Source organism: Pinus tabuliformis, chromosome 4_2 (genome assembly GCF_031772625.1).
Source record: "Pinus tabuliformis cultivar Carrire ecotype Pingquan chromosome 4_2, CPIR1, whole genome shotgun sequence".
NCBI classification, from domain to species: domain Eukaryota; kingdom Viridiplantae; phylum Streptophyta; class Pinopsida; order Pinales; family Pinaceae; genus Pinus; species Pinus tabuliformis.
Window position 1 is genome coordinate 121,717,987 of NC_142304.1, and position 13,343 is coordinate 121,731,329.

General features: G+C 38.3%; 1 protein-coding gene across 3 annotated transcripts in view; it reads right to left on the reverse strand.

Moving 5' to 3' along the window:
* The window catches only part of LOC149168547 (uncharacterized), a 560,609-nt gene extending 552,341 nt beyond the window's left edge, over window positions 1-8,268 (reverse strand). Inside the window, exon 1 of one of the 3 annotated variants that reach the window (XM_089428302.1) lies at window positions 8,019-8,268. The gene's annotated coding sequence lies outside the window, so the exon portion shown is untranslated. The remainder of the gene's footprint in view (window positions 1-8,018) is intronic. The other 2 variants (XM_089428301.1, XM_089428303.1) reach the window with 2 other exon arrangements.
* Between the last annotated feature and the right edge of the window lie 5,075 nt (window positions 8,269-13,343).

Consider the following 13,343-nt stretch of genomic DNA (forward strand, 5'->3'; position numbering starts at 1 on the left):
GATCAATTGGTTCAAAGCTATTTTAAGAGAGTAGAGGTCTTGGGTTCAAGTCTCCATTTTGTGGGGGCGGATTTTTTTCATTCCCGCACATTCGCGCACTTTGCCGGCAACGTCAACAATTTTTTTTCAAAAAGCCATAACTTCTTCTTCCGGAAGCCTTTTTCAGAGCCGTTTTTTTTAAAACCGCCTATTTTTTCGAGATCTATCCATTGGAACACTTACTTTCAGCATCTTCAGCTTCAGTTTTTTTTTTTAAAAATGGAAAGTCCATGCCAAGTCATTCTTGACAGCACTAACTACTTCCAATGGGTAGCCTACATGGAAGATTTACTTAGAAGTAAAGGTCTCTTTAGAATAGCCACAGACCAAGAGAAGAAACCAAAGGATGAAGACAAGGCTGCAAAATGGGAAAATAGACAAGATCAAGCACGTGGTTTGATAGGGATGTCTATTTCTCCTGATCTTAGATTCCACATTGCAGAACTTGAGACTCCTCATGAAGCATTAGAAAAACTCGCTAAAGTTTTTGGGATTAAAAATGAAATTAGAGCCCATCAACTTGAAAATAAGTTGCTTACTTTAGATCCTAATAATTTTTCTTGCATTGAAGATTCATTGTCCAAATTCAAGACCCTTAGATATCTCTTGGAAGGTGTTAAAGTTAAGAAAGAAGATGGTAACCTTATTTATTCCATCCTTACTAAGTTGGGACCAGCCTACTCTGTATTTGTTTCCACTTTCCATTCTACAAGGGAAGCTTTCATTTGTCAAGGAAAAGACTACAAGGCCCCTTCCTTTGACTCCTTTTGTGATTCCTTAATAAGAGAACAAGAAAAACTCTTACACCTTGGTCTTCTTAATCTTGGAAACTCTTCCGCGAAAGCGTTAGCCGCCCAGCAGCAACCAAATTCAAAGAATCCTAAGAAGTCATATCCTCAAAAGAATGGTCCTAAACCATCTCAGCCTCAAAATGAAAGATCATTTCAGCAAAATGATAAGACCAATAAAAACAAATGGAAGAAGACTGATAGACATTGTAACTTTTGTAATCGAGATGGCCACTTAGAATCTAAATGCTTTAAGAAGATGGAAGCCTTGGAAGCCGCAATGAAGAAACATAACATCCATGTGCAGCCTACTTCAACTTCAACTTCCGGAATGGCACTTTCTGCATGTCGTTGTCAATCATCTCAGTCTGGTTATGTATTAAATGTATCTTCTTCTTCTTCTCATTCTCATGAGTGGCTCATTGATTCTGGAGCCTCTTATCACATGGCCAAAAACCAAGCCATGTTTTCTTCTTTAAATGATTGTAACACCAAAAATATATATATTGGTGATGATAGATCTCTTAATGTTGTAGGGACTGGAACTGTTCATCTAGACAATGGTCAGTTTAATGATGTATTATGTGTTCCAACCTTATCCTGCAACCTTCTATCTGTCTATCAGATAACTCATTCAGGTGAAGGTAAAATTGTTGAATTTTCACCTCATGATGTTGTAATCAAGGATCTAAAAGATCCTAAACAGATTCTAGCTACTGGTCTTGCTGATGATTCCAAAAGGTTGTATAAGTTTCACAACTTTGGGTCATCAAATCTTCCCTCAGTATTTGTTGCTCATAATGATGAAGTGAGCAAACTTTGGCATGAGCGATTTGGTCACTTAAACTATCGCTCCCTTCAGCATCTATGTAAAGAAAATATGGTGACAGGTCTTCCTATGGTATCTTGCAGAGATGGTGTTTGTTCCGGATGTGTACTCGGAAAACATCATCGGGACAGTTTTGACAAACGTGCCTCTTGGCACGCCTCAGCCCCTTTACAGCTTGTGCACAGTGATTTATGTGGTCCTCTCCCTGTTGCTTCATTCTCTGGCTGCAAGCACTTCTTAACTTTCATTGATGATTTCTCCAGACGCACTTGGGTATACTTCTTAAAACTCAAGAGCGAAGTATTTAACACTTTTTTGGCCTTCAAAGCCTTTGTTGAAAAACAATCTAGACATCAAATTCTTAAGCTAAGAACTGATAATGGTGGAGAATATGTTAAAAACACATTCATCAACTTTTGCACCGAAAATGGAATTCAAATGCAACATACTGTTCCATACACTCCACAACAAAATGGTGTAGCTGAAAGGAAAAATCGCACCTTGAAGGAAATGGCTAATTGTATGCTGCAATCTAAAGGACTCAGTCTTAGTTTTTGGGCCGAAGCAATTAATTGTGCAAATTATATAATCAATCGCACTCCTACTAAGGTTCTAGAGAATATCACTCCAGAAGAAGCTTGGAGTTCCATTAAACCAGATGTAAGTCACTTTCATGTGTTTGGAAGTGAAGCATGGGCCCATATTCCAGATGAAAAGCATAAAGCTTTAGAACCTAAGAGTGAGAAATGTACTTTTGTTGGATATTCTGAAGATGTAAAAGGTTATAGACTTATTCCATTTAAGTCCAAAAATGTTATCATTAGAAGAGATGTAAAATTTGATGAAAATAAATCGGCCTACGAGCCTAGTCCGGCGGATGTGCCACCTCTTCCTATCTCTTCTACTTTTGAAAACATTTCTTCTTCAGATGATGAAAGCGAGGATGATAATCCTCCCCCACCTTCTCAGGATCCTCAACTTCCAAGATGGGTCCGTGCTACTCGGGATGCAGCAGGTGATCTTGCCGGTGATCCTACAGATCAGCGACGTACACGTTCTCAGTTTGAAAGAGCCTCTTCTTTACTGGCTCAAGCTCCAGTAAATCATGATCCTGACACTTTTGCAAAAGCTTCAGGCCATCCACATTGGGAAGCAGTTATGAATGAAGAATATCATTCATTGATGACAAATGATACATGGGATCTTGTTCCTCTACCAAAGGGACACAAACTTGTTAGATGTAAATGGGTTTACAGAACCAAGTATGGACCAGATGGGAAAGTTGATAAACATAAAGCTCGTCTCGTTGCTAAGGGCTTTTCACAGGTTGAAGGCATTGACTACACTGAAACCTTCTCCCCTGTTGCCAAAATGAACTCTATCCGCCTTGTTCTTTCCCTTGCTGCCTCTTTAAAATGGGAAGTCCATCAAATGGATGTTAAATCTGCCTTCTTGCATGGGGACTTGCAGGAAGAAATCTATATGGAACAACCCATTGGCTTCATATAAACAGACTCCAGCCTTGTTTGTCGACTTAAGAAATCCCTTTATGGCCTCAAGCAAGCTCCTCGGGCTTGGTATGCCAAAATGGATAGCTTTCTTTTAGAATCTGGCTTTTCTAGGTGTCATTCTGACAATACTGTCTACACCAAGAAAGTGGGCAACTCTCTTATCATCCTTGTTCTTTATGTTGATGATCTTATTCTTACTGGTAGTGATCCCAACCTTATAAACCATGTGAAGTCCAGCCTTAAAAAGAAATTTGAAATGACAGACTTAGGACACTTACACTATTTTCTCGGTCTTCAAGTCTTGCAATCCCAGGAGGGTATTTTCCTTTCCCAGTCCAAGTATGCTTGTGATATTCTTCGTCATTTTCACATGGAAGACTGTAAGCCAACCCCTTCTCCCTTTCAGTCTGGAGTCAAACTTTCAGTCTCTTGTACTTCTCCTGAAGTTGATGCTACCTTATATCGTCAACTTGTCGGAAAACTCTTGTATTTAACCCATACTCGTCCTGATATTTCCTTTGTTGTTGGCCTTGTTGCTCGTTTTATGCAAAACCCCCGTGAAAGTCATTGGAAAGCAGCTAAAAGAATACTTCGTTATGTTCGAGGTACAGTACAGTTTGGGATTCATTACAGTGCCAAAGCAGCTCCTCTGTTAGTTGGTTTCACTGATTCTGATTGGGCTGGTGACCCTGATGATCGGAAGTCTACTGTCGGTTATGTCTTCACTCTTGGTTCAGGACCTATTACATGGGCTTGTAAGAAACAGGCTGCCATTTCTCTTTCGTCAGCAGAAGCAGAGTATCGTGGTGCCGTGGAAGCTAGTAAGGAAGCCTTGTGGCTTCGTCAGATCCTATCAGAGTTTGGCTTTGAGCAGCAGCATCCAACCACACTTTGGTGTGATAATCAAAGTGCCATTCAGCTATGCAAAGATCCAGTCCAGCATCAGCGCAGCAAACACATTGAACTACACATGCACTTCATCAGAAAGCTCATTCATGACCATGTTCTTGAAGTGCAATATTGTCCAACAGATGATCAGGTTGCAGACATCTTCACAAAGGCTCTCACAGAGGCGAAGTTCACTAAACTTCGATATATGCTTGGAGTTCAGGAAGTTGTCACTAAGGGGGGATAGGCTCTAGTGCCTCCTTCCTTCTCCTATTGTGTCATATTTGTAAATCCTTCAATCCTATCCCAAGTTGTTCTTAAGGGGGGATGTTAGGATATTCCGACACATAGGATATAGTTAAGTTCAACTTGGTCTAGTATAGAGTTAGGTTAGAGTTAGGTAAAGTGTGTTTCTTTACCGTTGTACATTTTGTAACTTACAATCCGACGGTCACGATATGTAGTGATCCGACGGTTCACTCTCACCTCGGTATTACCGACACTTGATCCGTGGCTTGACACCCGATTGGTCCATGAGTTCTATTTAAAGCACATGGAGGGTCATTGTTCGGGTAATCCGTGCATGAGAGAAGCTTATGTAAATTTTCATTCTTTGATTAATAAATTGCCTGTAGTACCCACGTTGGGACAGGCCGTGGACTGTTTCCCTCCTTGCACTTTGAGGGTTTTAACCACGTCAAAAATACTGGTGTATTGATCTGTGATCTGGTTGTGAGCGGTGTCCTTTTGGTATTCTTTTTGAGGAACTTACCCTGTAAATTCCTACAAATGACAGGTACAGGGTGATCGATGAGATCATCTATTACAGGGATTGGATCTTCTTGACTGAGGAGTCTCAGCTCAAGAAGAAGATACTCCAGGCATCACATGACTCACCATTGGCAGGCCATCAGGGGTTTACCAAACCTACAGGGCCATCAGAGAGAGGTTCTCATGGAAGGGCCTCAAGGAGGACGTACTCCAGCATGTCAAGGAGTGTGATGTTTGCTAGAGGAACAAGGGGGAGATGAGCCATCCCGTGGGTTTATTGCAGTCTCTTCCCATTCCGGAGGGGAAATAGAAGAGTATTTCGATGGACTTCATCACAGGGTTGCCCATGGTACAGGGCAAGGATTGTATCCTTGTCGTCGTTGATCGGCTGATGAAGTACGCACATTTCTTTGCCATATCTGCACATTATACAGCAGCACAGGTGGCCAAGTTGTTCTTCAGAGAGATCTTCAGGCTACATGGTCTTCCTAAGATCATCGTCAGTGATAGGGACAGCCGTTTCATGGGCGGGTTTTGGCAGGAGCTTTTCCGGTTGGTGGGAATGGAGTTGACACCGAGTACCAGTTATCACCCACAGATGGATGGGCAGACAGAGATAGTTAACAAGTGGTTGGAGGGCTACTTGCATAACTATGTCAGTGGGCAGCAGCGAGCATAGTTGAGGTGGCTACATCTAGGGGAGTACTGCTACAATACTTCACATCACATGTCCATTGGTATGTCACCATTCTATGCCTTATATGGGTATCATCTTTTATCTTTTGCTGACGTGATGTTTGGTGATAGCAAGGCTCCCAGAGCCAAGATTTGGATCCAAGAGAGTCAAGATATTCTCCGAGCTCTCAAGGATAACATGGCTACAGCACAGAATCAGCAAAAGCTGTATGCCGACAGGGGTCGGGTGGAGAGACAGTTCGAGGTAGGGGACATGGTCTACCTACGATTACAGCCATACCGACAGTCGTCACTAAAGCAGAAGGGGGTTGAGAAGCTCAAGCCCCGCTTTTATGGGTCGTACAGGGTGATACGCAGGGTTGGACAGGTTGCATATGAGCTGGAGCTGCCCCAAGGCAGCAAGATTCATAACGTTTTTCATGTATCATGCCTGAAAAAGGCATTGGGGCAGCAGGTGACAGTGACAGATGAGCTACCACCCATGGATGACGAGGGGCATTTGGTATTGCAGCCGGAGGCTATCATTGATACCAGGGAGAGGCAGCTGCGGAGCAGGACGGTCCGAGAATTCTTGGTGAGGTGGAAGAATTTGCCGGATGAGGATGCCACTTGGGAGAGTGAGAGGATCTTGCAGCATCCATCACTTCAGTTGCTTGAGGACAAGCAACATTTTGCCGGGGGAGACTGTGATATTCCTAATTAGCTATGGCTAATTGGAATATTCGATTTTGTTCAATTTTTGCCTTCTATAGTTATTTGTAAATAAAAAGTGAGGAAGGGGGACATAACTCACTTTAGAATAAAAAGTCACTTCCTAGGTAGCACAACGTTGTGACATAAAAGGGGAGCCAAGGGGGGCCAAAGGGGGACGCAAAAATGGAGCCCACGCAGACACATGGAGGGACTGCGTAGGAGGGAAGAACACGTGGCAAGAGGAGAAGCACGCAGGAGGAGGTGAGCCTAGGGATTATGAGAGGCAGAGGTTATAAAATAGAGAGGAGCCCCCTCATTTTGGGTCATTCAGTTATGTGCATTTTGAGCTAGTCGTTTCGACTTCTGAGCACGCTGGCTGTTTAGCTAGTCTGCAGCACTGTTTAGTGCATTGAGTGTCTCCATTCGGAGATCTCACCCTTAGCCCCGTGGGACTTCGAGTGCTTGCTCGGGCAAGGTATTTCCTTTGGTGTTTCAGCAGTAGTTTCATCAGCATTCCAGCAGCAATTTTAGCAGCATTTTGGAAGACTGTGCAGCACTGGGAGAGGGACGCAGTTCTGTTTGGTTGTTGTGCTGGATTGGGGTCTTGCAGATGGATTTTTACTGGGAGATTGAGTAGGGATCCAGCTCTTGTTTCATTGGAGGATTTTGGCAGGGTTTCAGGCAGTATTTCAGGCAGAGTTTAGAGGAGTTTCCTTCAGTGGCAGCGCAGAGCATTGAGGAACTGCGCAGAACCCCAAGAGGGTGTTTTTCGGGGGGTCGACCATTCCAGAAAAGCTTTCTGGGTTTTTCTGGGTTTCTTGAGTAGAGCCCGAATCCAGAGTTTCAGTTTTTCTGAGGAGGGGAGCAGCCCCAAATCATCATTTGTTTTCTAGCAACAGCAGCATCCACGCAGAGAGGCAATTCTTGTCATTCTGAAACTATTTCTTCACTTGCCTTGTGCAAGTCGAGGTGCCATCTGTCTAATTACATTATTATTTTATCACTTCTGGGTTATTATACCATCTGCACATATTTGGTTGGAGTTTTTGCTGGGGTTTGAGGAATATTTTGGGTTAGGAATATTACACAGATTTGGACCTTGTAATTTTGACAGTGAAATAGGCATTGGAGCACAAAATACCTTTCAGGACAATAAAAGAAGGTTGATCAGCCAATGGGACATTGGTTTACTGGTGAGCTTAAGTATTTTGCTGTCCACCAGGATTCCCTTCTTGCTGCTGTCTGCCCTAACCGACTGGCATGAATTGCAAAAAGACGAAACTGGGTACAAGTCCCAGGCTATTTTGGCAGATTAGTTACTTGGCAAACCGAGAGCCTGAGCCGAGGGAAGACTGATCTATGCAGTACAGCCTCTCGGAGCATGTTTTCGAAGCGCTTAAAATGGTTTAAAAAAGAAAGACAAAAAACATGAAGGTCGTCAGTTCAAACAATTTCATGAACTATACCAGCAGAAAGTCTGGTGATGGAGCCTAGATGGAAATCTCTGAGAGCGATGTATGAAATCGTAAAACCCAAAAACATGAATTTCAGCATTTGGATCAGTGTGGGCAGAAAATGGCACTTCACTGGAATGGCCAAACAAGATAATAGGTAATGAATTCTTCTGGATTTAGTGCATCTCCCAACAAGCAGAATTTCACAATACATTATACAAATAAAGTAAAATAATTTCTCCTTTGCATTATGATATGATGAGGCAGGATAGGACAGGCAGTACTATTTTCGGATTGTAAATTCATATTAAGCAGCATCAATAAAAGAAACTTTTGAAACCCAACTCACCAGAAACTACAAATCTGGAAGTATACAAAGATTCAGCAGAAAATCACAGTGAAGTGAAACACTGAAAAGTATCCAGATCTCAACCTCGGACTTCTACGGCGCTGTGATAAGAAAGTGATAGAATTTATAACCTGAGAATCATCAGAGTATGATGAACAAATTATATGGAAGAGTGAGTAAAATATATAGAAGAGTGAGGGAGTGTCGGTGAACAAAGATGATCGAGAGGAACTACAATCAAAATCAATAAACGTAAAAGCACAGGCAAAGATTTAATTAATTAATGAATGTGAGGACCCCTTGTTCAGTCTCTGCCGATCATTGGATAATTTAATTGCAATAATATTAATAGTATAAAAGCATGGATTCTCGGATGTGTGAATGCCACCTCAGGTTATTTTTTATCGCTCCACCAGAAATAAAATAAATTATTTGCAAAGAAAAAACAGTACGAAGTTGACATTTGGTGGGACTCTTCGGATTGCGGTTATATGCCATGGCTTAAACACAAGTTTCTTAGCAAGTAGGATCGGAACCGAACGAAATATTAAAATTTGGTTAAATATCGCTGTAATGATTGAAATTTATTGTTTATTTTGAATGTTTTTAATTGCTATTGCTAGAATATTTCAATAAATTAATTATAAGGTGTTTTGAGTTATATTCATTTGCAAAAATGAACTTAGAAAAGTGTATATTGTAATTAATTATTGTGTTTTAGATTCTGATGAGATGTATTGTTACTATTAGAGGTAGGAAGATAGTGGAAAGATTTATTAGTGAAGTGGAAAAGGCATATCGTGAGGGTACAAATGAAGGTATTCGCAAAATTTTAGAGGAATGGGAAGATGAGGTTAAACAAGAAAGTGAGACGGACACGGAAATGGAGAATTGGAGGACCCTTGTCTTGGATCTTGGCAACATTAGAGGTAGGATCACTCAATTCAAACAGACCTTATACCTGTATTGGCTTATGAAAACTCTGATGGGCAAGGCTATGGAGCAGATCTCGGTGGGCATAGTTGTCACTATTCAAGGCATGCCGAATTATAAACAGGGATTTCAGAAGGTGCAGTTTCAACTGCACAAGGCTTGGCAGAATTGAGAGGCACATCCCCTGTCTCCTGGAACCGACCGAGCAACCAAGATCGAACACCAAAGACCCAGCACCAGTGGAATCGGCTTCAGCTGAACAGAATGACTAGATAATCTCTCTTGTTAGTTTTGTTTATATATGCGGATAGCTTTTACATTTCCTTATGCAAGCATATGTATAGGTAGATATCTAGAGTCTGGACATGATTCTGAGACTTATATAGCTTGAGTAGAAAAACTAAAACTCTTTTGTTACTGGATGGCATTCAATGCAGATAAGTGGCCAACAGACTTGGTTTCCCACTAGGCAAGTTGAGGCCACCTAGCCAATCTATGTGGTGTAAATTTGCTTTATAAACTAATGAAAAAGGAGGATCTACCAAGCTTAACAAAAAAAAAAAAAAAAAACTTGGTTTCCCACTGGCAAGTTGAGGCCACCTAGCCAATCTATGTGGTGTAAATTTGCTTTATAAACTAATGAAAAAGGAGGATCTACCAAGCTTAACAAAAAAAAAAAAAAAACTTGGTTTCCCACTAGACAAGTTGAGGCTACCTAGCCAATCTATGTGGTGTAAATTTGCTTTATAAACCAATGAAAAAAGAAGATCTACCAAGCTTAACAAAAAAAAAGATGTACGGTTACTCTTAAGATATTCTTGATGCTAAGGTTATTTATTAAAAACTTACTATTTAACCTTTAAAAAAATCTTATTTTTATATTAAAAATAAATAAAAATTAAACATTTTTTTATATAAATACATATTTTAAGAATATCATCATAATTAAAAATATGTTATCTATTATAATAAAATAGGTATTGTTTATCGAAATTTTATTATAATAAAATAGGTATTGTCTATTGAGGTGGCAAATTCCTTGGAAAGGCAAAAACTTATTGGAATTTCATTAAGTTTTCTCAAAAAAAATGATACTAAGAATGTTTGAATTATGTTTTTTATGGTGAAAATAGATTCAGCATCATCAAAAGTCAGAGACCCAAAATCTTGAAACTTAACAACTATAACCAAGATTTCCCAAAATTTCTACCAAACTTTATAAAAATCTTGGAATAATTTCTATCATTTTCCAAACAAATTTGAAACTTCAATAAATTATTAATAATAAAATATATTAATATAAATAAATTTTAATATATAAAAATTTAAATATAATTTTTAATTTTTAAAATTTAATAAGATAATATAAAAAAAAATTAAAATTTAAATATAATTATTTTTCTAGTGAATTCCAAGTTGGAATCCAACCCAATGGCCTAACATAAGTTTAACAATAAAACCTTTTATGAAAAAGAAAATAATAACTTGTAACTTGTGCATGTTTTAACAATGAGAACTTTAAGGAGAAAAGGGATGTGAATAACTTGCACGAATGGCAAAGTACAGATCTTAAATTCCTTCCTTGCCAAAATTTAACTATAACTTGCCATCATAATGAAAACCCTTTGATGCCACCTCAACATTACGTGGCTCTCTTAATAAAAGCTTATATTCCACTCAATCTTTTTAAATATTTCCCACCATTGAGATTTATATTTTTCACTTTTCTATATGTTCCTTTCTTCCCTGTGAAATCATTATGCAATCACTTTAAAATTTAAATTGAGAGGAAAAAATCTATTTAAAATAGTAAACGGTCGCTAAATATTAATTCAATTTAAGTTATTATTGATTTTTCAAAATAATATAATTAGTTTCTTAATGAAAAAAATGAAGTCATATTATTAAGTAGGAGGTGTTATTTAACATATTGATTAATGTCTTGTACATTGTCTTGTTAAATAAATTATAATTATAATTTTTAATAGAATATTTTGATTCAATAAAATCATATAAAAATAAAAATAAATTTAAAAATACATATATATAATAATTAAATTAGGCTATTTTTAGAGTGAAAAGATATTTATTGTGCAAAGATTTTTTAGAGTGAAAAGAAATTTGATTCATCTTACGTTTCGTAGATCCAGAGTTAAGATGAATCTAGGTTGGTTAATTGCACCTAAAAGTGCTCTCCAACGCATTATGGAAGAGATGTTGTAATGTCCTATAAAGATTTATTGTGCAAACATTTTTTTAGAGTGAAAAGAAATTCGATCCATCTTAGCGTTTCGTAGATCCGGAGTTAAGATGAATCTAGGTTCGTTAATTGCACCTAAAGGTGCTCTACAACGCAATATGGAAGAGATGTCGTAATGTCCTATCTTGTGACGTAAAAAAATAATAAAATAACAAAAATAAAAATAAAAATAACCATACTTTGCACACGAGGCATATGGTGTTATGCTAAGGCACTCCATGGTGAAAAGGTCACCAATTCGAAATTTCATGGGTAAAAATATAGTCATGCTAGGGATTGGTGTGGCCTAGGCCGAGTGTGATACCCCAGTGATTTTGATAGCGTAGATGCCCTTGGGACGTGGCTACTCAAGCCACAGGTCAGGTGCGCCAGTCATCTCACGATTCACATTACCTAACAAACAAACAAACAAACAAAACCAAATCTTAAAATAAAATTAATGAATTGACCCATGATATTAACTTGTGGTATTCATGTGGAATATAACCCATTTAAAGGGGAAAGCCCAGCCTAGATCCATTTTAACTCCGGATCTACCAAACATTGAGAGGGATCAAATCTATTTTTACTGTAAAAGAGGTTTGCACTTTAAGAGAAATGGATCTAGGTTGGTAAGTATCTGATTTATATAAAAAGTAAAACATTTATTATTATTTAAAAAATAATAATTGTACATTATATTACTTGATAAAAATATAAATGGACATTTACATCCAATTTGTTTATTAGTGGCTTAGATCCATCTTAACTCTGAATCTACCAAGCGCCAAGAGAGATCAAATCTCTTTTCAATCTAAAAGAGATTTGCATATCAAGAGATTTGATCCCTTTAGAGGCTTGGTGGATTCGGAGTTCAGATGGATCTAGGTCAGTTTAATTTTCTCATTTCAATAGGTTATATTGCACATGAATATTGTAGGTCAATACCATGGGTCAATACTATGGGTCATTTTTAATTTCTATTATTATTTTATTTTTATATGACTATTTTTATTTCGTTATTTTAATTTTTTATGGATTCATTATAGACTTCTAGAATCATCGTGGTATTCTAAAGACCTTATCCTAACATAAAAGTTGTTAAATCCATAGGGAAAAGGAGCGAAACGAGTCCAACTCTTAGTGTAGAGATTTAATATTCCATATCAAAACATCCACCAAGAAGAGTGGAGAGGTAGCAACAAAGACAAGAAATGGTATTGAGGGATTGTATATGAAGGTAGTGTTCAGTAGTATGTATGTGAGGGATGTTAATGCATATTTTGCAACCCTAACTTAATTAGACGAGGATGATTTTATGCTTAGAATAAGCACTTGCATTCTAGACGAGTTTATTGGGTGTGATGTTCTATTTGATCCATGGATTGGAGTTGTGATTTCACTTGGGATAAGTGACCAATCCATTTGATTAATTAGCTAGTATGTTGATTGAGGTATGCTTCAAGATTTACAATGATGACTACTCTTGGTCTTAGAAAGTGTGACATGTTAGAATATGCTTCCAACTTTACATCTTCAAATTATGGATTGTAGATGTTGTTGTTGGAGGTTGGGATTTGGGAATTATTAAGAAAGAGGTTATTATCCCCAGTAATTATACTGAGATGGTCAATTACAAGAATAAGGAGGCCAAAAAAAGGTGAATCATTCTTAATTCAATGAAGGATTATTTGATCCCTCGCATTGCAAAGAAGAAGGTGAGATAGAAAATGTATAATGCCTTCCTTGTTTTGTACCATAACATGAATAGTTCATGTCAAATGTGCTTGAGAAACAAGTTGTTTGCTACCACATGAGCACCACAGATATTGTGGCTAATTACTTGGTGAAGATCACAAAGTTGAGAGATCAATTTGCTACCATGGGCATGAAGGTTGAAGATGATGAGTTAGTTCCCATTGCATTTAATGGATTTTCATGTCATGAAAAGCCCTTTATCCAAGGTATTTATGCTTGTGACAAGTTACCTACCTTTGAGAAGCTTTCAAATGGCTATGTGCAAGACCCTAGCCTTGATGGGAAGATAAGAAGGAGGGGCAAGCAAGGAGTTCCCAAGAAGAGTAAGAAAGATTAGTCAAGTTCTTTGAGCCAAGGTAAGAAGGAGTCATGTGAAATGTTTCAAGTGTCGATGG